The sequence below is a fragment of the Saccopteryx leptura genome, chromosome 1 (assembly GCF_036850995.1).
Source record: "Saccopteryx leptura isolate mSacLep1 chromosome 1, mSacLep1_pri_phased_curated, whole genome shotgun sequence".
Taxonomy (NCBI): domain Eukaryota; kingdom Metazoa; phylum Chordata; class Mammalia; order Chiroptera; family Emballonuridae; genus Saccopteryx; species Saccopteryx leptura.
Genome location: NC_089503.1, coordinates 60,746,180 through 60,772,593, shown reverse-complemented (window position 1 = coordinate 60,772,593; position 26,414 = coordinate 60,746,180). Strand labels below are relative to the sequence as shown.

Genomic DNA, 26,414 nt, shown 5'->3' with positions numbered 1-26,414 from the left:
AATTTATTGTTTAGATCAGTTTTTTTTTTTAATCAATTCATCCAGTTTTGCATGATCTTGAGCAGGACACTTCACGGGAATGATAACAGCCAACATGAGAGCTGTAACAAGGGCTAGAGGTGATCTGTGAGAGGAGCTTGAGCAAATAAGCGCTCAGGAAGGGCCACCTTAGTATTTTTGAATTTTTCCCAAGGCATTACAAACTCCTTATTTACACCAGTTAAATGATTGCATACTGTTCCATCACGTGGCTATAGCATATTTTATTTAACCATTCCCCCATTGCTGGACATTTTACTTTCAATTTTTCACCATTATTAATTCAAAACATCATAATGAATGTCATTTCCTCCCTCCTTCCCTCCCTCCCTCTCTCCCTCCCTCCCTCTCTCCCTCCCTCCCTCTCTCCCTCCCTCCCTCTCTCCCTCCCTCCCTCTCTCCCTCCCCCCTTCCCCCCTTCCTCCCTTCCTCCCTTCCTCCCTTCCTTCGAATAATGTTTATTCTGTTTATATCCCAAACTTGTTGCTCAGATCAAGTAAATAGTTCATGGACCTGCATCAGAACCACATGGAGTGTTGTTTAACATTCAGCTTCCTGGGACCCAGAATCAGACTATGAGGATGGGGTTAAAATGGGGTTAAATGCATCCTGGGATGCATTTTAACTAGCCCCCACCCCCACCCAAGATGATTCTTAGAAACACTGAAGTTGGAGACCAGCCTAGAGAAAACAATGCTAGGCACATTCTAGACTCTACAGGGTAAAATACTATACATATGTAAAGAGACCCCATGTACTTATTACAACCAAAGCCTTCACCATGCTTCAGGACCTTATACATGTCTGCTCCTTAAAAGAGAATTATGTTTGGGTTGCCTGCCTCGTATAGCATCTGCTGACAACAAAGAGAGTTCACCCGAAAGCCCTGGCCCCCGCTTCTCTGACTGTCTGGGGCCAGTGACTAGGGGAGGCTAAAGTTACAGATGTCCTGATAGCCTCAGAAAGGAACGCAGCCAGGCTCCAGACTGCCCAGAGGCTCCACCCACAGTTTCAGCATGGCCTGCGATGCAGCTGTGTGAGTTCAAGTTCCATGTTTATCCCCATGGGTTTCTATTTTCACTCTCAAAGTTTTAAAAATATAAACTGACAGACTAACTGAAAGTCATTTTGGCACTTACAAGGGAAAACATTTGGATAAGAATTATTGAAAATTAGTGAATAATTGCTAGGTTCTCTGGCCTTGCCTAATTCGGTTTGGGCACATGGATGCTGTGTAAACTGTTGGTGACTGAAAGGAGTCAAGGAGATGAACTCACAGTGAGTAAGCACCACTCTTTGTCTTTGGAGTTTATGCTTTTAATCCTTGCAGAAGGTACATTTTTGTCATTTTACTTTCATACAGTGAGGCTCGGGTATATCCATTCCCCGGTCCGAGGCTTCATGGGAAGGAAGACATGGATGAGACTGCAGGCAGGCTTTGTTTGATGGTTGGAGCCCCTTGCTCTCCCACCAAACTGCCTCTAAGAAGATGCTGGATCCCAGGAGGGAGGTTAAAAGCCATGCTTCCAACTAACTCCTTGTCTAAAACCTTGGCGATGTATCTCTCATGTCATGAAATGAAAAACATTCCGTTTCCTGCCTTTCTCAGGGATCGTTCTTCTCGGGTCTCTGACATAACCCCAATCCTGGCCACTTATTTTGCTCCACATTTTCTTTCCCACTGCCTAGTAATTATGCAGTAATTATTATGTTGGTAATTACCTCCTTAGTAATTTGGTGTGAGAAAGCTCAGTGAAAGAATAATAAAAGGGTGTCTCTTTATAGCTACAAGATGACAAATGACGAATAGAGTTTTAATAGCCCTTAAATCCTCATTAAAAGAAAAGGGAGAACTTTTTCTGCACAATATTTTGAAGTCAGCATATCTGTTAATCGAAGAAAGAGCCCAAGTTTCCGCTGTGGTCTGAAGAACCCATTTCTAAGTGCGTGAAGACCCTCTGGAAGTTCTAGGGCAGAAGAGCAGCAGCAACTGTGACCAGCTTCGCCTGCCCAGGGTGGAGAGGGGACAGACATGGGGGAGGGCTTCATAAAAACTGGAAAAGACACACAGCCCAACAAGGGAACAAGTGTCCCAGTCATTGACTCCCAGCACCAGCACCTCGAAGTCCTTCTACTGAAACCAGGTCAGAAGCCACTGGAGGCAGAAACTTTGTCCTGCTCAGCCCTCCTGGCCCGGCACCTCACAGGAGGAACGGAGAAATAGGATCAGGACTTCTCAGCATACTGGCCCGGCACCTCACAGGAGGAACGGAGAAATAGGATCAGGACTTCTCAGCATACTGGCCCGGCATCTCACAGGAGGAACGGAGAAATACGATCAGGGCTCCGCAGCATACAGTTCTGGCTCCCCTCCATCTGGCTTCACTGACTGTCTTGCACCCCCATGTCCCCTGCCCTCCAGGACCCCGACCACAGCCACACATTGGGGGTCTTTGTGGAATTCGCCTTCACGATTTTGGCAATGCAGAGCCCTATGTCTCCCATCTTTGGAGAATTCTTAATCCTCAAAAGTCAAGTCATGTTGTCTTCTACATTTCCATCTCCTCTCTCATAAGGCAAAGTAAATCCTCTCGTATATTTGCCCTTAGGACTTTTTACAGACTTCCTGTGCAAGATTATTCCTTTACTCAGCAAATATCTTTACTCAGAGTCTCTTCTGCCTGGCCTGGTGATAGGACACAGCTGCTGTGGCCCAGTCCACTGTCACCTCTCATCTGGATGACTGACGTAGCCTCCTATCTGGTCCCCCTGCCTCCTCATTACACAGGCAGTATCTGTTCTTAACTTCCTAAAACAAAAAGCAAACTGTGTGGCTTAGTGCTAGATGAGGCCTGCTTAAATCCTCCAGTGGCTCCCCATCTCACACAGAATAAAACCCAATCCCTCACTCCGAAGTGCAGGGGTCTGCCCCATCTGTCTTTCTTTCTCTGGTCTTTTCTCCCACTCCTCCTCCTCACCCCTCATTAGCTCCAGTCTCCTGGCACCAGCCTTGGTTTTTCACACACACCTCTTACCTCAGGGTCTAAGCATATTGTCTAGACAGAGCACTCTTCCCCCAGGTGTCCACAGGCTCACTTCCTTCAGGTCTCTGCTCATTTGTCGCTTCACCAGAGCACATAGGTATGTACACAAGCACAATACATGGGTCTCTGTCACCCTGTCTGATTAGAACTCACACCATCTGACATAATATAGAATTGCTCATTGGTTCATTCATTCATTCAGTGAGAGGAGGGGAGACGGAGACAGACTAAGGGTTGATGCTCTGCCCATCTGGGCCCCTTGCTCCATTGCAACGAAAGCAATCTTTTAGTGCCTGAGGTAGAGGCTATGAAGCCATCCTCAGCGCCTGGGGCCAACTCGCTCCAATCAAGCAATGACTGCAGGAGGGAAGGAGAAGAGAGAGAGAGAGAAGTGAGAGGGGGAGGAGTAGAGAAGCAGATGGGCGCTTTCTCCTGTGTGCCCTGACTGGGAATCGAACCCAGGATATCCACATGCTGGCCGACGCTCTAGCACTGAGCCAACCAGCCAGGGCCACTCATTGGTTTATTATCCATCTCCCCTCACTGGAATATGAATCACTGCTCTCCAAGACAGCAGGGACTTTGTCTGTTCTGATACAATAGAGGTATTTTATCCTAATCTACTATAGCACCTAGGTTAATATATGTTGAATAAATGAGTGAGAGAATTATTGAGCATCACCCAGCAATCCCTCAGCCAACACTTACTGATGGAAAATTATAAGTTTGCACCTCACCTGTGATGGTGCAGTGGATAGAGCGTCAACCTGGAATGCTGAGGTCGCTGGTTCAAAACCCTGGGCTTGCCTAGTCAAAGCACATATCAGAGTTGATGTTTCCTGCTCCTCCCCCCTTCTCTCTCTCTCTCTCTCCTCTCTCTAATCAATAAATAAATTTTAAAAAAAGAAAATCATAAGTTTGCTCGGAGTATCTGCCAAAGGAAGGAGACTTAATTTTAAGTTATATGAAGATTAACATAAAGGACAACAAGCAAGTAGACCTGTTGGAAAGATCAGTTGCCTTCACAAGTTCCATGAAATGGGGATTTATGAGCAAACACCAATAAACTTGTAGAACATGATGGAGTAATTTCTAATACCCTGTAAGTGGTAACTCAAATGAAATACTTATGTAAAGGTACTGTGCTAACTGCTAGGTTTTGTGCAAATATTATATATTGGTGTTTTTTATGTTTCTTTTCTGAAGTGAGAACCTGGGAGGCAGAGAGACAGACTCCCGCATGTGCCTGGCCAGGACCCACCCGTGAAGCCCACTAGAGGGCGATACTCTGCCCATCTGGGGCGTTGGCGGGACCCACCCAGCAAACCCACTAGGGGGCGATGCTCTGCCCAGCTGGGGCGTTGCTCCATTGCAGCTGGAACCATTCTAGTGCCTGAGGCAAAGGCCATGATGCCATCCTCAGTGCCTGGCCAACGTTGCTCTAACGGAGCCTTGGCTGCAGTAGGGGAAGAGAGAGACAGAGAGGAAGGAGAGGGGGAGGGGTGGAGAAGCAGATGGGCGCTTCTCCTGTGTGCCCTGGCTGGGAATCAAACCCAGGACTTCCACATGCTGGGCCGACACTCTACCACCAAGCCAACTGGCCAGGGATATATATTGTTTTTAATGACACCATATCTGAGCAACGAGTTTGCTGTGTGACTTAATGCAGTTACTTCTCTCAGCTTCATTTTCCCAATCTGTAAAATTAACATACTTTATTAAATTACCTCTGGAATGTCTGCCAGCTCTAAAGTTCGAGACTAAGAACTGCTGGTGGGCCTGCTGGCTGGAGGCATGGATAAAGGACTCCAATTCCCATGACTTTTCCCCAGTCTTAACTCTCTAGGCTGGGTTTTGTTGTTTCTTCTCTTTCCTAATCCAGAAGAAAAAAAAGTATTGATTGATTTTAGAGAGAGAGGAAGGGAGAAACACATGGAAACATTTATCTGTTCCTGTATGTGCCCTGACCAGGGATCAAACCGGCAACCTCTGCACATCGGGATAAATGTAGCCAGGGCAGAAGAACCCTACACTTTTTTTTAGGGAGGAGAGAGAGAGAGAGAGAGAGAGAGAGAGAAGGGAGCGGAGCATCAACTCTTATATGTGCCAGACCAGGCAAGCCCAGATTTCCAGATTTCAAACCAGCAACCTCAGCTTTCTAGGTCAACACTTTATACACTGCGCCACCACAGGTCAGGCAGAAGAATGCTACTCTATCTGAAAATTTGTTATGTACACCTTTGAGGTCCTTACATCTTCTTTGCATAAAAAAACAGTATATTTTATAATCATAAAAAGCAAAAATGATGATAGCTGAGGATATGTATTCTGTGAGAAAGTAAGAAGATAATTAGATATATTTCATTACATCTAAGAATTGTGGGAGCATTTAAAGTTTGTGTTGTCTGATTCACTTGTGACTATCCATTTTTGAGAGGCATTTCCTTTTTTGTAATTATTTTTATTTTTATTTATTTTTTTGACAGAGACAGAGAGAGAGTCAGAGATAGGGACAGACAGACAGGAAGGGAGAGAGATGAGAAGCATCACTTCTTCATTGTGTCACCTTAGTTCAATGATTGCTTTCTCATATGTGCCTTGACTGGGGGGGTTACAGTAGATCAAGTGACCCCTTGCTCAAGCCAGTGACCTTTGGGCTCAAGCCAGCAACCATGGGGCCATGTCTATGATCCCACAGTCAAGCCAACAACTCTACGCTCAAGCTGGTGAGCCCGCGCTTAAACTGGATGAGCTTGTGCTCAAGTCGGTGACCTCAGGGTTTCGAACCTGGGTCCTCCGTGCCCCAGTCCAATGCTCTATCCACTACGCCACTGCCTGGTCAGGCTATTTTCATTTATTTATTTTGTTTGTTTGTTTGTTTAACAGGGACAGAGAGTCAGAGAGAGGGACAGATTGGAACCAAAAGACAGGAAGGGAGAGAGATGAGAAGCATCAATTCTTCGTTGTAGCTCCTTAGTTGTTCAGTGATTGCTTTTTCATATGTGCCTTGTCTGGGGGGCTACAGCAGAGCAAGTGATCCCTTGCTCAAGCCAACGACCTTGGGCTTCATTGTTCAAACTAGTGACCTTGGGCTCAAGCCAGTGACCTTGGGCTTCAAGCCAGTGACCTTTGGGCTCACGCCAGTGACTATGGGGTCATATCTATGATCCCATGCTTAAGCCAGCGACCCCTCGCTCAAGCTAGCTCGTGCTCAAGCCGGCAACCTCGGAGTTTCTAACCTGGGTACTCCGCGTCCCAGTCTGACACTCTATTCACTGTGCCACTGCCTGGTCAGGCCTATTTTTATTTTTAAAATTAAATTTAACAGGGTGACATTGATCGATAAGAGTACATAGTTTTCAGGTAAACATCTCTGTAGCATTTGAACTGTTGATTGTGTTGTGTGCCCATCATCCAAAGTCAAATCATTTTCTGTCACCGTATATTTCTCCCTCTTTCCCCCCCTGCCTTCTTCTCCTCCGTAACCACTTCACTTTTACCTATGTCCATAGGTCTCAGTTTTATATCACACGTATGTATGAAATCATATAGTTCTTAGCTTTTTCCGATTTACTTATTTTAGTTAGCATAATGTTATCAAGGTCCATCTATGTTGTCATAAATGGCAATATGTCATCATTTCTTATGGCAGTATTCCATTGTATGCATGTACCAAATCTTCTTTATCTAATCCAAAAGTGCATAAAGAAAGAGACATTTTTTATACACTTTTGCCCAAGAATTACACTTGGACTCTTCCCTCTGACAGATTATAATCTCAAATGGTTGGACAGGGGAAGACCCAAAAGAACATCTGAAAGAAAGATCTTGCCCACCTATCTTGGTGTTCTTGGGCAAGTCCCCAGAGTTGAAATAGATGAGGACCAGAGGGAACCTGCTGGGGTTCAGTTCTACCACTCACTAGCTAAGTGACCTAGGGTAAGGCACTCCCTATACCTCATTTTTCAGGAAATAGAATAGAGTTAATGGGGATAAAGTGAGAATTAAATAGAGCTCAGTGAGGTAAATTAACTTGCCCCAAAGTCACAGAGCTAATCACTTGGACCCCAAAGCCCTAGTAGGAAATGGATATAAAAGGAATCAAAGGAGACTCTCATCATTATAAACTTAGCTGTCTGTTGATTAAATTAATGAATTTAAAGTAGGAGCTATCTAGATGGTGCCCAAAGAGGTAATTTCGCCCTTGGTAGAGATTAACTCATTCAAACTCTTGCTGTCCCTTACAGCAAAATATACCAGAAATGCCTTTGCAGGTGGCATTTGCTGGATGGAATTGTGTTATTCCATCTAAGTAACATAATTGGATAGCCAATGTCTATCTCCTGGGACAGCAGAAATGATCATTTTTCATTGATCTCTTTTTAAACCTGATCTTGATATTCTTTTCTGTCTCCCCTCAAATTTATCAAAGCACTCAAGGATACAAGTATCTTCTCTTTCAAATGAATTTCACTTGTCTTATGTTGAAATTTGTGTTCAGAAGCACACAATGAAAGAGCTAGATTCAGATGTGATCTAGTTGCTGTGACCTTCTGGTCACCAGCCTTTGAATCTGCCTCTTTCTGCCCCTGTTTATGTTTCAGTTTTGTTGGCTAAGACAGGCACACCTGACAGCTATTCATTATCAGAGTTGTGAAGCTGCCTTTCTGCTATGTGCTTCTGACCCTCTGTTAAATGATCCCATCTGAAGGAGGAAGCATGGGAAGGGGTTAGGCAAAGGGCAAAGGTTGCAGGTTTGAGAAGAAACATATATACTTCTAATGTATTTCATTAAATCCTCACATTGCCACACAGAGTAGGTGACATTCTTCCTGTTTTACAGATAAGGAAACTGAGATTTAGAAAGGTCAGGTGACTTTCTTGAAGTTACACAACTGATAAATGGCATATTTGGGATTCCAAACCCAAGCTCTTTCTGCTATGACATGCTTTGTTATTGTTGAGAATGAATGGGAATTGTGGAAGCGATATGGCCTTCAATCCTACCAATGATTTGATTTACCCAGGTGTAACCCTCTTCAAGGCACAGGTAATTTAGATTGTACTTAAAGAAGTTACACTAGAACCCACAGTATGCTGCCTATAGCCAGGCACTGTGACAGACCCTTTGCAGACACTATTTCTTTTATTCATCACCTTTCAGCCACATGGTCACAATAACTTTAAACTGGTCTTTCTCAAAGTGTATTCTTCTGACCAACTGCATTAGAATCACCCAAGGAATCTGTTAAAATACAGATTCCAGCCCTGGCTGGTTGGCTCAGCGATAGAACATCAGCCCGGCATGTGGAAGTTCCAGGTTCAATTCCCGGTCAGGGCACACAGAAGCACCCATCTGCTTCTCCACCCTTCCCCCCTCCTTCCTCTCTGTCTCTCTCTTCCCCTCCCACAGCCAGGGCTCCATTGGAGCAGAGTTGGCCCAGGCGCTGAGGACAGCTCCGTGGCCTCTGCCTCAGGCACTAGAATGGCTCCAGTTGCAATGGAGCAACACCCCAGATGGGCAGAGCATCGCCCACTGGTGGGCATGTCGGGTGGATTCCAGTCGGGCATATGCAGGAATCTGTCAGACTGCCTCCCCGCTTCTAACTTTGGAAAAATACAAAAATAAAAATAAAAATAAAAAAGATTCCATCTCTGGCCAGGTAGCTCAATTGGTTAGAGCATCATCCTGATACAAGGTTACAGGTTTGATCACTGGTCAGGGCACCTGCAAGAATTAAGCAATGCATGCATAAATAAGTGGAGCAACAAATCTCTCTCTCTCTCTCTTTCAAATCAATCAATTTAAAAAATACAGATTCCAGGGCTTCACCCCAGGGGAGAGAAGGAATTTTCTGGTAATGTTTGACATTCCAAGTTTGAGAACAGCTAGCTGTTCTTAAAAAAATAACAGATCCTTGTTATTAATGAAACACTTAAAACCACTCACTACTTTTTTTGAAATCTAAGTGCATCATTTGTATATATTTAAATGTGGTTATGAATTCCTTTAATGAATAATGAGTTTAAGAGGGATACAGGTAGGAAGCTGGAACACAGTGCAGGACTTGGTTGAGTGAATTTTACGGGGCACCTAGAGGAATTTGTAGGTATTTATTTTTAGTACTGATTACTAGGTCACAACTATAAAATTCAAGTCCTGGTATAAATAGTCTGAAATTTGGCCTCCAGTCTGGACATTTTGTAATATTCTATCATATATCAAGTAGACTCTTTTAAATATTTGTGTAAAGTATTCATAATAAATTAGATAAGATACAAAATTATATAAACAGATTTATTTCAACACAGTATTCTTTATGAACGTCAACTATACAGTAGTACAATGAGTTACAAAAATATTAAGCCAGTGAATTCTACCAAATATTCAAAGAAGAATTAATATCAATCCTTCAAAAACTTTTTTTAAAATTTTTTCCAAGTAAGAGGAAGGGAGATAAAGAGACAGACTCCCACAAGTGCCCTGACTGGGATCCACCTGGCAACCCCTGTCTGAGGCCTTGCTTGCAACCGAGCTATGTTTAGCACCTGAGGAGGAGGCTCTACAGAGCCATCCTCAGTGCCTGGGGCCAGTGCACTTGAACCAATCAAGCCATGGCTGTGGGAGAGGAAAGGGGAGAAGGGAAGGGGAAAGGGTGGAGACCAGATGGTCACCTCTCCTGTGTGCCCTAACCGAGAATCAAACCTGGGACATCCACACGCTGGGCCGAAGCTCTACCACTGAGCCAACCAGCCACGGCCTCACAAACTCTTTCAAAAAATAGAAGAGAACACTTCCCAGCTCATTCTGAAAGGCCAGTATTTCTCTGGCACCAAAGCCAGACAAAGGCACAGACTTACCCATGAAGGTGGAGATTGGTTAAGCCCAGGGTACCTGCTGGTTCTCTGATTCTAGCAGGCAGACTTCATGGGGAGGGCTGAGACAGAAAGATATGAGCACATTGAGGACTGCGACAGTGATGGTGGTGATGGCAGTGGTAGTGATTATAACTCCAATAGCACACGCCCATATCCTCACAGAGACACAGATTTGAAGTCCAATAGTGTGTTTCTGTCAAGCACTCTTTACTAAGGTAGGTAGGCCCTGGTCTTTTCCTTGCTCTAGATATCTCACTGCTGTGGATATTTTAAATGCATCAGTAGGAAATATTAAAATTAATATATATCTTATGAACAAGAATCGGAACTTTTGCTCCTGTGTCAACAAGATGTACATACACTCACTGACTGACTTTCCCCTCTCCCGCCCACCCCTGCGCGGCTCTCCTCTCACTGTCCGTCAGAGCTCCACCGTGGGACCCACCAGTGTGTCGCCAGCCTCGTTTGACAGACGAATTCAGATCTAGAGCTGGCCTCTTTGGTTGTTTTATTTGGTTATGACTACAGCAGTTTATATTAATCCTTTGGCAAACAGTCAAGTGATGGAAGCAACTGTTTTCTCTCCAATCCCTTTGGTCTCAAAATTTTTGAAAATACATTTTGTGTAACTTAGTATTTAGAGCAAAGCCTTTTATCTTTTGTGGTGAAATCTTTACTGAATGCATGAGAATTAATTCAGAATAAATGTACTTGTGATTTCAGGATACCAAGAAAGTTCCCATCCTGGGAACCACTACGATTTTCAGCACACGTTGACCAGCTAGCGTTCCAAGCAAAGACAATAGAAAGATTCAAGCTTGTGGTCTTTGTGAGTTTGGATCCTGGCACCGCCACTTGCCAGCTCTATGACTTTAGACAGGTCACTTTACCTCTCTGAACCTCCATGTTCTAATCTGTAAAATAGATATAATAACTTCTATCTTGAAGGATTGGTTTTAGATTAAAATAGATGAAGATAAAGCTTCTGGTATACTGTATGTTTTCACTAATTGTAACATTTGCATTGGACAGATGTACTCAGGACATAATGGTAAGGTGACTTTATTTTTGCTTCCCATGACCCTTTTAAATTTATTCTGTGGGGCAAGTTCTTCCCCCCATACTTGCATGAAATTTGGGGTAAGTTCTATAACTTGTACAGCAAATTTCAATTAAAAATAAGTCCTCCTTGCCTGACCTGTGGTGGAGCAGTGGATAGAGCATCGACCTGGAACACTGAGGTCGCTGGTTCAAAACCTTGGGCTTGCCTGGTGAAGGCACATATGCCAGGCAATCCATGAATAGGTAAAGTGAAACAACTATAGGTTGATACTTCTCGCCACCTCCCTCTTCTCTCTGTAAAATCAATAAATATCTTTAAAATAAATGAATAAAAAAAAGTCCTCCAGTCATTTAAATGTCTAGTCCCATGTTATAGTCAAGATGTTAGTCTACGTGAAGTCCATACTTGCTCCCTCCTGCAGCTCTGGCCTACTCCAGAGGAGAAGCCTCAGTGGGGCTTCTACCCACCTGCCTTACTTGCCCAGGGCTGGGAATCAGGGAGCAAGAGCGGGAGGTGAGGGGAGAGAAGAGTTGCTGCTTGAGCTTGTGTGGTCACAGTGACCCATGCTCTCAACTGGCAGGTGTTTAGGGTGGACTCTGTCTTGTGGGTCCTTTGCTGGGTTCTCTGGAGGCCCCTAATCATCACTGCAATCTCTCCCTGCAGGTACGTTGCTAAAGGTGAATCTCTCAGGCTGGACCCATATTCCTTTCTCCACCCTTTGCATCCTATATTCCTTCTAGCTTCTTTATGCTAAAATCTTTTGGCTCCTAGAGGTGGCCCTCCTTACCCCATCTGGCCATGGAAACTTCACCATGTCTTCTTCGACTTAACCAACAGACAGCACAAGTCACCCCCAACACAGCCATGTCTCCTTCTCTCTGCTCCTGGACAGACTAGCCAGCTGTTTCTGACCCTTTAGGTTTCTCTGAGAGTCACTATTAGTTCACACATCCCCCAAGATCTACCAGCCCTAAGATCCAGGTGCCCTTGAGCCTCTCTCTCTATTTCAGTTGAAGCAAAGTGGCCCTTTCACGACATACAGAGTTCTCACCTATATCCTCTTCCTCCGTTGCTCCCAGCCTCTCCTTGAGAGTCCTGCATTGCGATCCCCATGCCTTACTTTGGGACAGGGTGTTGTCTCAGTGCCTTAGCTGAATTTTCCATTCAGTCTTGAGACGGAGCTATTTTTATATTATTATCGTTTAATCTCAGCATCTGTACTAACTGCCATCCAAGGTCACAAAGCCTCATCTGTAAAATGAGAATAATAATGGTGCCTGCCTCATAAGGTTTTTGTGAAAATTAAATGAGATAATGCATAAATGTACTTCATACAGTTCCTGGCACAGAGAATGTTCTCTGTAGTGTAAGCTGCTTTCAGGATCATCACCATTATCATGATTAATCACAAAGCAAATCCATTTCTAACTGGGAAGGACCACTCCACTTATTTACATTACCACCCTTCCTCCTCTAACTGGTTGGCCAGAAAGCACACACATGGACAACACACACACACACACACACACATAGGGGAACATACATACAAGCACAACTACATATACAGAGTAGTGACTGTTTGAGGGTGTCAGTTCCTGACCGCCTTTGATGCTGGCTCCTACAATACCACATTTGGTCTTCTGCCCCTCCCCCTACGCATTCATTGATCTCTTTATCCTGTCCCTCACCGCAGCCTCATTAAGTGGTGGTCTGTGTGGGGCCATCCGCTGCTGGATTGTCGGCCGTCTTTCTCCCAGGATCCCTGGGAGCCCCCTAATGGCCCCAGAGTTTCCTGTGGCAGAAAAATGGGTCTAATCCCACCCATTGTTGGCAAAACACATGCAGGAGCTTCTGTGTTAAATGGTTATAAACACAGAGATGACTTTTAGATCCCATGTCATGGTGCTCTGCACATTTTTTCTTCTGCTTTCAGTCATTCCTTCTTAGGTTTTGCATAGTCCAGTTTGGCTCCAAAAAGGGAAAAGATAAGTAATAGGATGGTAGGCCTGTTTCCAACTTGTGATGCTTTTTCTCTGTCACCTATCATAATAAGATGTCAGCTGTCACTCCCTAAGTGTGATCAGAAGCCTTGCTTGGGGCCTTTTCAGCTCCCTGTGTTTCTCTCTGTCATTGCATCTCTCATACCACGTGACTCAAGTCTGTTTATTTTTCTGTTCAGCCCCTCACTAGATGGTGAGCTTCTTATCTGTTAGCCCAGGTGCTAACATAGTGCCTGGCTCATGGTCTCTCTGAGGACTTAGTAACTTCACTGTTGGGAGCCTAGTTTTCTCATCCATAAAATGGTCAGTAATAATGTTCATCTCAAAACATGGTGCCTGACCTGTGTTGGCGCAGTGGATAAAGCATCATCCTGGAATGCTGAGGTCACCAGTTTGAAGCCCTGGGCTTGCCCGGTCAAGGTGAATATGGGAGTTGATGCCTCGTCCTCCTCCTCCTCCTCCTCCTCTTCCTCCTCCTCCTCCTCTTCCTTCTTCTTCTTCTTCCTCCTCTTCGTCTTCTTCTCTCTCTCTCGCTTTCTCTCTCTCTCTCTCCTCTCTAAAAAGGAATAAATAAAGTCTTTAAAAATATTTTAAAAAATAAAGTATCAGAAGGTGGTTCTGAGGATTAAATTAATGAGTACCAAGCACCTGGCACATTGTAGGCCCTCAGTAAAGGGTAATAACCATTTCATAACTGCTATAGGCACTTGGTAAATGAATTAAATAATTTGTTAGAAGAGTTGACACTAAGTTTTTGTTGTTGTTTTTTTACAGAGACAGAATCAGAGAGAGGGATAGGTAGGGACAGACAGACAAGAATGGAGAGAGATAGCCTGACCTGTGGTGGCGCAGTGGATAAAGCGTCAACCTGGAAATGCTGAGGTCGCCGGTTCAAAACCCTGGGCTTGCCTGGTCAAGGCACATATGGGAGTTGATGCTTCCAGCTCCTCCCCCCTGTCTCTCTTTCCTTTCTCTCTCTCTCTCTCTCTCTGTCTCTCTCCCCCTCTCTCTCCCTCTCTCTCTCCTCTCTAAAATGAATAAAATAAATAAATAATTTAAAAAAAAACCTCTTAAAAAAAAGAATGGAGAGAGATGAGAAGCATCAATCATCAGTTTTTCATTGCGACACCTTTTGTTATTCATTGATTGCTTTCTCATATGAGCCTTGACCGTGGGCCTTCAGCAGACTGAGTAACCCCTTACTCAAGCCAGTGACCTTGGGTCCAATCTGGTGAGCTTTGCTCAAACCAGATGAGCCCGCGCTCAAGCTGGTGTCCTCGGGGTCTCGAACCTGGGTCCTCCGCATCCCAGTCCAACGCTCTATCCACTGCGCCTCCGCCTGGTCAGGCGACACTAAGTTTTTATTAAAGTGATTAGTAAGTAAAACACATGTGAATCTTCAGCTTCCAGTCTCTCCCTATCCCCATCTTCTCATTGTGTCCAAGTGACCTGAGTCACCCAACCAAAGTACCTTGCAGGCCAAATCATTGCACCACTCCCCCCGGTTGCCGGCCCAAGCTATGACCAACAAGACTGAGTTTTACACTGCGTGAAAAAATTCTAGCTCCTCTTGCAATTCTAGAAACCCCTCGGTGTTTGTGGCCTGAAAAACATTCTCACATTTTCTCTGAGGCCTCTGAGCATGGCTATTACTTCCTTAGAGCTAATTTGTTGCTGAGAGACTTGTTGGAAGTAAAATGACATTGTAAAAAGAATGACAGTTACTGAAGCCATGAAAAGTTCATTGTTCCTACCTAAATGAAGTCCATAATTCTACTCACCAGATTGCCCAACCCTTTATTTCCAGGCTGACTGGCCCTGCTGTGCCCCCAAGCTCCTGTGACCTTAGATGGGACAGAGTGTGGACAGCCAAAGGCAGAATTCAGTGGGATCACTTCCAGTGAATCATTAGCAACAAGAAACAAACCTTACAGTAAATGCACCCAAAATGGCACCATGGGGATTACCTATTTAGTATTTTTAAGTTTAATAATTTCTGAGATTTAGTTATGCTCAGTACTGTCAGGCTTAGAATCCATGCATATTTCCAAATAAAGAAATGGTTTGCAGTTTTCACACATGTTCATAATCAAGAGTTTATGATATATGGAAAAAAATGCTTTTTTGTCCAGTTATTTCTTTATGACAAATTCCTAGAAATAGAATTGCTAGATCAAAGGATAACAATTTTAAGGGCTTCATTCACTAATTCATGTATTCAACAAATATACATTGAGCACTAATGATATACCCGACACTCTGCGAGGCCCTAAGTTACCCTGCTGTGCTGACCCAGGCTTTACTTTCCCTACATCCTTGCTACAGAGGATACTTTTTCCCATATTGGCAGTCTATATGAAAATAGCAGTGCATTTTCAATGTCTTAAAGATTTAAATGTAATAAGTAAATACATTAATGTGCAGGTAAAAATATACAGACAGATATTTATATGATTATGATATAAAGAAAGACTTTTAGCCTGACCAGGCGGTGGCGCAGCGGATAGAGTGTAGGACTGGGAGGCGGAAGACCAGGTTTGAGACTCCAAGGTCACCAGCTTGAGTGCGGGCTCATCTAGTGTGAGCAAAAAGCTCACCAGCATGGACCCATGGTTGCTGACTTGAGCAAGGGGTTACTCGGTCTGCTGAAGGCCCATGGTCAAGGCACATATGAGAAAGCAATCAATGAACAACAAAGGTGTCACAACGAAAAACTGATGATTGATGCTTCTCATCTCTCTCCGTTTCTGTCTGTCTGTCCCTATCTATACCTCTCTCTGACTCTTGCCCTGTCTCTGTAAAAAAATAAAATAAAAGTGCCCAAAATATGTAAAAAAAAGAAAAGAAAAGAAAAGAAAGACTTCTAGAGTATAACCTCAAGCCTAACCAGGTGGTGGCGCAATGAATAGAGCACCAACCTGGGACATTGAGGACCCAGGTTCAAAATCCCAAGATCATAGGCTTGAGTGCGGGGTTGCCAGCTTGAGCACGGGATCATAGACACAATCCCATGGTTGCTAGTTTGAATAAGGGGTCACTGGCTCAGCTGCAGACCCCTGGTCAAGGCACATATAAAAAAGCAGTCAATGACCAACTAAGGGGAAACTATGAGTTGATGCTTCTCCTTTCTCTCCTTTTCTGTCTGTCCCAATTTGCCCCCTCCCTCTCTTGCTAAAATAATAAAGTATAACCTCAAGAGTAAACAGCCTGACCAGGTGGTGGCGCAGTGGATAGAACATTGGGTTAGGACGCAGAAGACCCACGTTCAAAACCCTGAGGTCACCAGCTTGAGCAAGGGCTCATCTGCCTTGAGTGCAGGCTTACCAGCTTGAGTAGGGGGTTGCTGGCTTGAGCGTGGGATCATAGACATGACCCCATGGTCGTTGGCTTGAGCCCAGAGGTCACTGGCTTGAAGCCCAAGGTTGTTGGCTTGACAAGGGGTCCCTCGCTCTGCTGTAGCCCCCCCACCCCCGGTCAAGGCACATATGAGAAACCAATCAATGAACAATTAAGGTGCCACAACAAAGAATTGATGCTTCTCATCTCTCCCTTCCTGCCTGTCTGTCCCTATCTGTCCCACATACACAAAAAGAGTAAACAGGATAAAGGAAAAGATGGACAGGTTAGGTCATATGCAATTTAAAGCTTATATATGGATATATAGATAGAGATATGGATAAACATATACCATATCTTATCTCTTTCGCCCATATATATACATATATAAGGCAAAGGACGACTGGGAAAAATAGTTGCAAAGAATTATTATATTTTCATCTCTAATGCATATAAGGAATTCTTACAAATTAATAGGAAAAAGAAAAATAGAAAACTGATTGTAATTGCTATGTGTTACTTTTATAATTAAATAGTAAAGACAAGAGTGTTTATTTGTTCAGCAACACTGAGTGTGTTCTGAGCTGTTCCAGCCTCCAGACCAGTCACCTCTGCCTTCCCAAGCCTCACAGATGGTCTTAGAAACAAATAACCAAGAATATAGTGTGAGAAATCAAACAAAGAAGCTGGTCCAGGAAAGTCCCTGGGCACCAAAGGAAGCAGGGATCACTTCCCAAGGGGAGGGATGTCAGGGAAGAGGACATTTTAGCTGGATTTTTAAACAACGCTATTGAGTACTAATTTACATCATATAAAATCACCCCTTTGTACTGTTTGATGAGATTTAGTAAATTTATACAGTAATGTAACCACCCCTGAGAGAGGGTTTTAGAATGTTGCCATTTATGTGCTCAGTTATAGTCAGTCCACCCTCCCACCCCAGGCCTGGGTAACTACTGATCTTTTCGTTTTTACAGTTTGTCTTTTCTAGAAATTTCATGTAAATGGAATCATATAACATGCCGTGTTTTCTGTCTGGCCTCTCTCATTTAGCATGAACTTTTTGAGATTCATCCATATTGGTTCATTTCTTTTCACTGCTGAACACTATTTCATTATATGGCTCAACCAGTGTTGTTTATTCATTCATTAGTCAGTGAACATTTGGATTATTTCCAGGTTTTTGGCTACTATGAATAATACTGCTATTGACATTTGTATACAGGTTGTAGGTATATGTTTTCATTTCTCTTTGATACTTCAGAGTAGAATTGCTGTGTCATGTAAGTGTATAAGGTTAACTTTAAAATGTTTTATTTTTTTCCAAAGTAACTGGAATGTAATGGTAATCTTACATTCTTATCAGCAGTGTCTGAGAGATCCAGTAGATCCACATGCTTGCCAGCTTTTCGTGTTATCAATGGTCTTTATTTTGGCCATTTTAGCGAGTGTGAGGTGATATCTCACTGTGGTTTTAATTTGTACTTTCCTAATGACTACTGGTACTGACCATCTTTTCATATACTTATTTACCATTTGCCTATATTCTTTAGTTAAGTGTCTATTAATTTTTTCCCTATTTTTAAATTAGGCTGTTTGTCCTCTTATTGAGTTTTAAGAGATCTTTATATATTTTGGATACAAGTCCTTTATAAGCTATATGATTTGCAACTATTTTGTCTCAGACTATGGGTTGTCTTTTCCTTGTCTTATGGTATATTTGGGAAAGTAAAACTGTTTAATTTTGATGAACTTGAATTTATTATCTTTTTCCTTTATTGTTTTTGGTTTTTGTGTCACATCTAAGAAATCTTTGCCTACGCCAAGATCAGATTTTCTTCTGTCTTCTTTTGGAAGTTGTCTGGTTTTAGGGTTTACATTTAGGCCTATAGTCCATTTCTAATTACTATCATGCACTGCGTAATGACATTTCATCAACAATGGACTGCATATACAATGGTGGTCCCACATGATTATATGAAAGCTGAAAAATTCCTATCATCTAGTAACATAATAATTGTATTAAAGTAGCTGTGGTAACGTAGTAGCGCAATGCATTACTCATGAGTTTGTGGTATTCTGGTATAAACAAACTTACTATGCTGCCGGTCCTATAAAAGTATTGCACATATAGTTACAGTAATAGCTATACCATCTAGGTTTGAATAAATACACTGTGGTGTTCGAAGAATGACAAAACTGCCTAATGATGCATTTCTCAGAACATATCCTTGTCATTAAGTGGCGCATGACTGTAATTTTTGTGTATGTTGTAAGCTAATGGTAGAGATTCATTTTCTTTTCATATGGATATCCAGTTTTCTCAGCACCATTTGTTGACGACTGTCCCTTCCCCCATTGAATTAAATACCTTAGCACCTTTGTCAAAATTAAATCAACCATATATGTGAACAGTGGTATGATGGTTAATGTTTACCAACTGGCTCTCTGGAAGAAAGAAGGGATCCAATTGCCTGATATGGATACTTTCACGTGACTGATTCTAAGCTACTAAAAATTTAACAATCGGCTCTATGAGCCAATATAAGCCAGCTCCAATATGCGAAGATCTATTTCTGAAATTTGTTTTGTTCACAGAGCTGTGTATCTGTCTTTATTCCAGTAACATACTAGGTTACTCTAGCTTTATAATAAGTTTTGAAATCAGGTAGTATAAATGCTCAGACTTTGTTTCTCTTAAGATTGATTTGGCAATTATTTAGCATCAGTGTGTCATTTTCTACAAAAGTCCTGGGATTTTGATAATGATTGCTTTGAATTTATAAATCAATTTCTAGAATTGCCATCTTTTTATTAAGTGAGAGGAAGGGAAGCAGAGAGACAGACTTCTGTATGTGCCTCAACTGGGATCCACCCCACAAGCCCCCTGTGGGGCATGCTCTGCCCATTTGGGGCCATTGCTCCGTTGCTCAGCAACTGAGCTGTTTTTAGTGCCGGAGGCAAAGGCCACCAAGCCAACCTTAGCACCAGGTCCAACTCACTGGAAACAAGCCATGGCTGCAGGAGGGGAAGAGAGGAGGAGAGAGAGAACAGAGAGGGGATGGAGAAGCAGATGGTTGCTTTTCTTGGATGCCCTGATTGGGAATCAAATCCAGGACATCCACACACTAGGTCGATGTTCTACCACTGAGCCAACTGGACAAGACCTAGAATTGACATCTTAACAATAATAAATATCATAATTTATGAACATAGTGTATGTCTTTATTTTCTTTTTAGATTTTATTTATTAATTTTATAGAGAGAGTGAGAGAGAGGAGAGGAAGAGCAGGAAGCATCACCTCCCATATGTGCCTTTACCAGGCAAGCCCAGGGTTTCAAACTCAGCATTCCAGGTCAATACTTTAGGTCAGGTCAGGCAGTGTATGTCTTTATTTATTTAGATCTTCCATTTCTGTCAGCAATGCCCTGTAGTCTTCAATGTACATACTTGCACTTCTTTTGTTAATTTTTTCTAAGTAGTTTTTTCTTTCTGATGCTATTGTGAATGGATTTAATTTTTTTTTTAATTTTCCAATGTACTAATCTATAGAAATACTGTTAATTTTTGTATATTGATTGGGTATCCAGCAACCTTGCTAAACTCACTCACTTGTTTTAGTACTTTTTGTAGATTCCTGAGGATTTTCTTTAATTCCAGGTTATGTTATATGAAAATAATGATATTTTTTATTACTTCTTTTCTCATCTGTCTAGCTTTAATTTCTTGCTTGTTATACTAGCTATAACTTCCAATACATCGTTGAATAGCCGTGATGAGAGTGGACATCCTTGCCTTGTTCCTGATCTTGAGGAGAAAGCATTTAGTGTTTCATTAAGTATGGTGTTAGTTGCAGGGTTTTTATAGATGTTGTCTATTAGGTTGAGGAAATTCCCTTCTAGTCCTAGTTTGCTGAGTTTTTTTAATCATGGAAAGTGTTCAATTTTGTCAAATGCTTTTCTATGTCTATTAAGGTGATCATATGATTTCTGCTCTTTATTCTTTGAAAATGGTATATTACATTAATTGATTTTGGATGTTAAACAAACATTTTCCTAGAATAAACCTTACTCGTTCATGGTGCTTAAATCTTTTTATACATTACTGGATTTGATTTGCTGATCAAGAGTTTTTAAGTGTTTTAATATCTATATTCATGAGGAATATTGGCTGATTTTTTTCTCATATGTGCCTTGACCATGGGTGTTCAGCAGACCGAGTAACCCCTTGCTCAAGCCAGCAACCTTGGATCCAAGCTGATGAGCTTTGTTCAAACCAGATGAGCCCGTGCTCAAGCTGGCGACCTCGGGGTCTCAAAACTGGGTCCTTCCGCATCCCAGTCCAATGCTCTATCCACTGCACCACTGCCTGGTCAGGCGGCTGGGTATTTTTTATAATGTCTCTGACTAACTTAATACCTGGGTAATATCTGATAGTGCCCCTATCTTAAAATGACCTGGGAAGTATTCTCTCTTCCTCTGTTTTTAAAAAGAGATTGTTAGGATTGGTATTTATTTTTTTCCATAATGTTTGATAGAATTTACCAGTGAAGCCACATGGATTTTCTTAGTGGAAAATTTTTAAATTACTAATTCAATTTCTTTTCTTTATATAGTTCATTCAGATTTTCTATTTGAGTCCGTTTTGTAATTTCCATCTTTCTGAGTATTTGTTCATTTCATCCATATGGTCAAATGTATAGACATAAAGTTGTTCCTAGAACTCCCCTATAATTGATTAGCATGGGTCTCATGATGTTTTTTGCAGCATCAGCTTTATTTGTTGAAAATATATTTATAATGCATAGTACTTCCTAAGCACAGAACAAAGAGGGAGGAAACAGATTTATTGATTGCTTCACTATATGTGTCATACAATGTCCTTGGCACTTTGTACAGATCATCTTATAGGAGTGTTCTCCCAGAATTCCAACTTTACCCCCAGAAGGAGGCAGCGCTTTTTCCCACCTTTCAGGGCACACTCTCAGCATTCCCATTTCCTGTCTTAGGAACCATCTTTCTGCAAGTAATGGTCACAGATCCTTGGGGACTCATCTCACCAGGAGTGCAGCCTTCCCTCAACCTCCCCCTCCCCCAGCATAGGAAAAGACGTTCCTGTAATAAACCCAGATAACAATGGGGAAATTGGGGGGAGCAGAATGGGGAAACAGTAATTGTAATTTTCTTATAACCTCTCAACTAGCTCTTACTTTTTTTCTACTTCAGGTATATTGTATATGTACTTATTTTAATTACCATGCTACCCCACTCTTATCCTCCACCTCTGCCAACTGTAGGTTTCTTATTTTGCACCCTCTTTCTTCCCTACAGTTCCTAGCATAGTGCCTAAAAACACTGCAACCTAAATTAATTTGTGTAGAATTAATTTGACTCCTAGTTTGAGCAGATTGCTTTTTAAACTAACTGTCTTTATATAAATAATTCTATCCATATTGTGCACTTGGGCTTTCTTTGTGTGAGACACTGTTTCTCAGGTGCACAGGGGCCTGTGAGCCTCACGCAACCTATAGCAGGACTTAGACAGCAGTCATCTTCAGAATGATCCATGTTCCTAATAAAGGGACCTGTGTTCTGACAGTGGTCACTGCCAGCTGTTACCCATATGAGATCTGTCCATGTAAGGAAAAGGGAAGATTCTTGTGCACTCATTCTCTATTTTCATTAGATTAGCTTCAAACTTTTCTTTAGATGCAGATTTTTTTTTGCCCAATGTGTGTTTTTCTTATTTTAGAAAATCATTAAACATGGTTTTACTGGTGTGCGTGTGTTTATTGATATGAATGGATAAGAAAACTATCCTAAATGGTTAGAATGTTGGCATTCTCCATAAGACTTCCTTTTCTCCCTTTCACACAAAAGAAGCTGAAAGATGCATTCAAGCAGATTCACATGAACAGATCTCAAAGCTCCTCTCTTGATCCAGTCATTTCTTCCAGGAGGAAGCAATCTTACACACCCTCTCTAACCCCTTGCAATCCTCTAGGCTCAGGAATGTTCTTTCCTTTCTAACCTACAGATCTCACTTTTTTGAACCAACGGTCAATCACCTGGCAACTGACAGCTTGCCGTGACTGCCTCCATCACACTTCAGGAAGGAGCCTGCTTCCCTCCTCAGAGAACACTTGCATATAACAAATATAGACAGGGTTTTCGAACAGAGACTTAGTATGTTTCCATGACAACATAAATTACCTATGAAAATCTGTAGGAAGATTTTAGACCATTAAAATCTTAATGCACAGTTCTTTCTTCCTTCATAAAGCAGTTGAGGAATGTTGAACATTTTATTGTAAAGAGGATGGGAAAGAATTTTATTTCCCAAGGACTTAGATACATAAGGAATAAATCTAGGGCTTATAGGCAGAGAAATGGGATTTATATATGGTTGTAGCTGGCAGTAATCCATTATTCTAAGTTTTCATTTTTGTCAAGATGGGATTTGTACCAATTAATGCATGCCTGTATTCTTCACAGCAGTAAACTTGTTTCCTGTATAATTTTATTTTATTGTTTTTTGTAAATGTCAGGATTTTTTAAGTTAGAAATGAAAAGCCACACTTTTTTTTCCCAAAGCCAAAGCCTCTTACTAATCTTCTGATGTCTCCCCTATTACCTCTTCTGAGACCTGGCTTCATCAATCACTGGGCTCTCCCCCCTGTCTCAGCCTCTCCCTTTATAATTGCTCTTTCAATAATTCCCCTTAAATCACTGTAAGAAAATGAGCTTTAGTGAAATGAAGCCTTAAGAAGCAAACATCTGTTCATAGTAGACACTCGGTATTGGAGATTCAATTAATCAAGCATTCATGGAATGCCATTTTGTTCAAGTCTAATGTGAATTACATTCAAACATAATATAATTGTGGCATTCAAAGCTGCTGCCCAAAGTTTGCCCACTCTGGACACCAGAATGTTGACTGCAGTGTCACGAATATGACAGCAGCTGGACAGATACTTGATTGCATAATTGTTTAGATCGCCTAAAAGGTCAGTGGAGGCAGCTGCACGTGCCTGTTCAAACTGTGTTTTCTCACCCTTGTGCCTGGACTATAGAAGATGTTTGATATTTTTTTTGAACAAGCAATTCTGTAGTGAAGACTGAATACATTATTATATGGTTATCTACTATGGACTTTGTAATTCTGACACAAATGTCCAGTCGTCTTTGGAGGCCTTGTGTGAATCTTTGCCAACCAAGCTCACTGATGTTCAGAACAGGTAAGGTGTTAGAGCTGGGACTGAGCCTGGCTGTGTCTCATTCTGGAGCCTGTGCTCCTGCCAGTGAGCCCCTGTCTCTGTTCTGGAGCAGGCTCTGGACTTCTCTCCCCTTGTTCACTCTGCCTGCCCTTGCCCGAGCCCTGCATGTGCTGTGTGCACTGGGACACCATTTTCTCCTATGAGAGCCTGTGTTTCTTTTTTTTTTTTTTTTTTTTTTTTACAGAGACAGAGAGAGTCAGAGAGAGGGATAGACAGGGACAGACAGGAATGAAGAGATGAGAAGCATCAATCATTAGTTTTTCTTTGCGCATTGCGACACCTTAGTTGTTCATTGATTGCTTTCCATATGTGCCTTGACCGCGGGCCTTCAGCAGACCGAGTAACTCCTCGCTTGAGCCAGGGACCTTGGGTCCAAGCAGGTGAGCTTTTTGCTCAAACCAGATGAGCCCAAGCTCAAGCTGGCGACCTCGGGGTCTCGAACCTGGGTCCTCGGCATCCCAGTCCGACGCTCTATCCACTGCGCCACCGCCTGGTCAGGCGAGAGCCTGTGTTTCTTTGTTTCTGCTTATGACGTGGCCCCAAGGCAGATGCATTTTTACCAGTTTTGCTGCATAGGGGGCTTTGCTGCCTTATAGTGAAGGCTGCAAAATGTTCACCCTCTGTTTCTGATGACCAGAGCATGACCTGTTAACTTGATGCCGCAGCTCTGTTGGGAACTTGAACTTCCTGTGCTCTGCTCACACCAGTGCTTCTGTCTTGCTCACATGAAGTCTGGGTTTTTTAAACCCTTTCTGATGGGAAAAAAATTTCTGATTGGGATCTGTATTAGAATCTGTTGCTGTGTAATAAATTATTCTAAAACTAAGCAACTTAAGCCAATAAACATTTGTTATTTCATATGGTTTCTGAGGGTCAGAAACCCAAGAATGGATTAGCTGGGTGGTTCTAGCTCAGGCTCTCTTATGAGGCCCTCCAAATGCTTGTCTGAACCATTGAAAATGGCTCACTCACAGGGCTTTTAGGCAGGAGGCCTCAGCTCCCTGCCATAGGGACTGCTCGATAGGGCTCCACAGGGGCTGCTCCAGTGAGCAGTGAGCATGGCAGCTTGCTGTTCCCACAGAGGGTGATCTGAGAGAAAGAGCACGGAGGAGGCTGCAAGACCTCCACAGGTCCGTTCTCAAAAGTGTCATACCATTAGTTCCACCATATTCTGTCTGTTGGAAGCAAGTCCAGTCACACTCAAGGGGAAGGGAATTAAGCCTCACCTAAAGGAGGAGTGTCAAAAATATTTGAAGGTATATTATGAGCAGTAACATAGATGCCTGATGCCATGAGATGCTTGTGTAGCAACCTTTATGCCGCTCCCTGGCTGGGGCAGCCCAGGGACTTTCTGCTTAGCCATTCACATGGATGAGCTAGAGGCTGCATTTTGGATTTCTGTCCTAGGCATGGCGAGAATTACATAGATGCAAAAGTACGGTCCTGACCCTCAACAACTGCAGTCTGGAAAGGAAGAATGATATCCACACAGGTAGCCCAAGATACAGCACAGTGAGTGCTACAGAGATGAAAACGGAGGACACACTTGATTCAGCAGTGGGACTGAGGAAGGCTCCATAGAGGGAAGAACAATTGAGCCTGGCACAATGGACGTGCAGTATTTTAGTAGCTAGAGATGTGGAGAGGAGAGTGTGTCAGGAATGGGAATGGCAAGGGCAAAAACTCAGTGGTAGGAAAGTGAAGTCTATGTTTGGGGAAGGGCAGCATGGTGTTATCATTGGCAAAATTGGTGATAGTATATATGGTACAGGGTTGTTATGAGGACTGTGTATGAAAATGCATTTAAAAGCTTTGTGCGGTGCCTGGCTTACAGAAAATGTTCACTAAATGATGATGCAAATGAATGACTAATGAGGATAAAGAAATGGGCTGGAAAGATAATTTGGGGCCAAGTCAAACATAATATGTGGGAACTGAAAGAGACCTTAGTTTGGACTTGCTCCTATAGGAAGTTGGATTTGTGGAGGTGTTTTAGTCGGGGAGCAGTGTGCTCACAGTGGAGCTGGAGGAATACTTCTTCTGCAGCGTGTGCCGGAAGAATCAGAGTAAGGAGACTAGGACCAGGTCCTGGTGTTGTGATCTTGATGCCATGGTCCAGGGGAAAAGGTATTGAGGGCCCAGGTGAGACGGGGCTGAGGGACTGCACAGGAGAAGATGAAGGTGGAGTCTTTGTTGACTCCTTTGAAAACGTTGCCTGGTCGGCAAGATCCTAAAGTCCTGCTTTAGCAGCTGCTCTGAATGTGACTATGCAGCTTCTTAAAAGTCCCAAGGGAGCAGCCTAGTAGCATCTTGTCCACCAAGTCTCCAGGAGGCTCACACTGGCCTGGCTCTGCCATTCCTTGCAGGGACGGGGTCAGGAGGCTGGCCCAGGCCTCTTCGTATAGATTTTCCCAGCACAGATAGCCACCAGAGGGGTCATTGAACCTCAGACCCGAACAAACTGATCAAGTGGACTTCTGTATGCAGCCTATCTACCCACAGAGGAACATCATAGTCCCTACTCTCCTCTGCCCCTGCAGGGAGTAGGCAGGAGATACATCATGCGTCAAGCCCCATGACAGGGTTCCACCCAAGGATCCCTGTGGAAGGGACAGGTGACCCTTAGCAATGCAGTTGGAGATCATCTGTCCCTATGACTCCCCACATCATGACATAGGAGAAGCTGTGGCATGTGGAACAGCTCTGGGATGGCAGGGGCAGCAGCCTGCAGATGGGGGCTTTCCCAGTGTGCCCAGAGCCTCCCTACGGTGTGCAT

General features: G+C 42.9%; 1 protein-coding gene and 1 long non-coding RNA gene across 2 annotated transcripts in view; one reads left to right on the top strand and one right to left on the bottom strand.

The window, feature by feature from the left end:
* Positions 1-26,414, top strand: part of MAP6 (microtubule associated protein 6) — an 83,726-nt gene that overhangs the window by 28,022 nt on the left and 29,290 nt on the right. The window lies entirely within an intron of this gene.
* LOC136395049 (uncharacterized) lies at positions 4,816-13,522 on the bottom strand. The gene is made up of 4 exons (XR_010749260.1): positions 13,367-13,522; positions 11,161-11,318; positions 9,945-10,021; positions 4,816-4,956 (listed from the first exon to the last, which is right to left on the bottom strand). It is a non-coding gene; the product is annotated as an uncharacterized lncRNA (long non-coding RNA).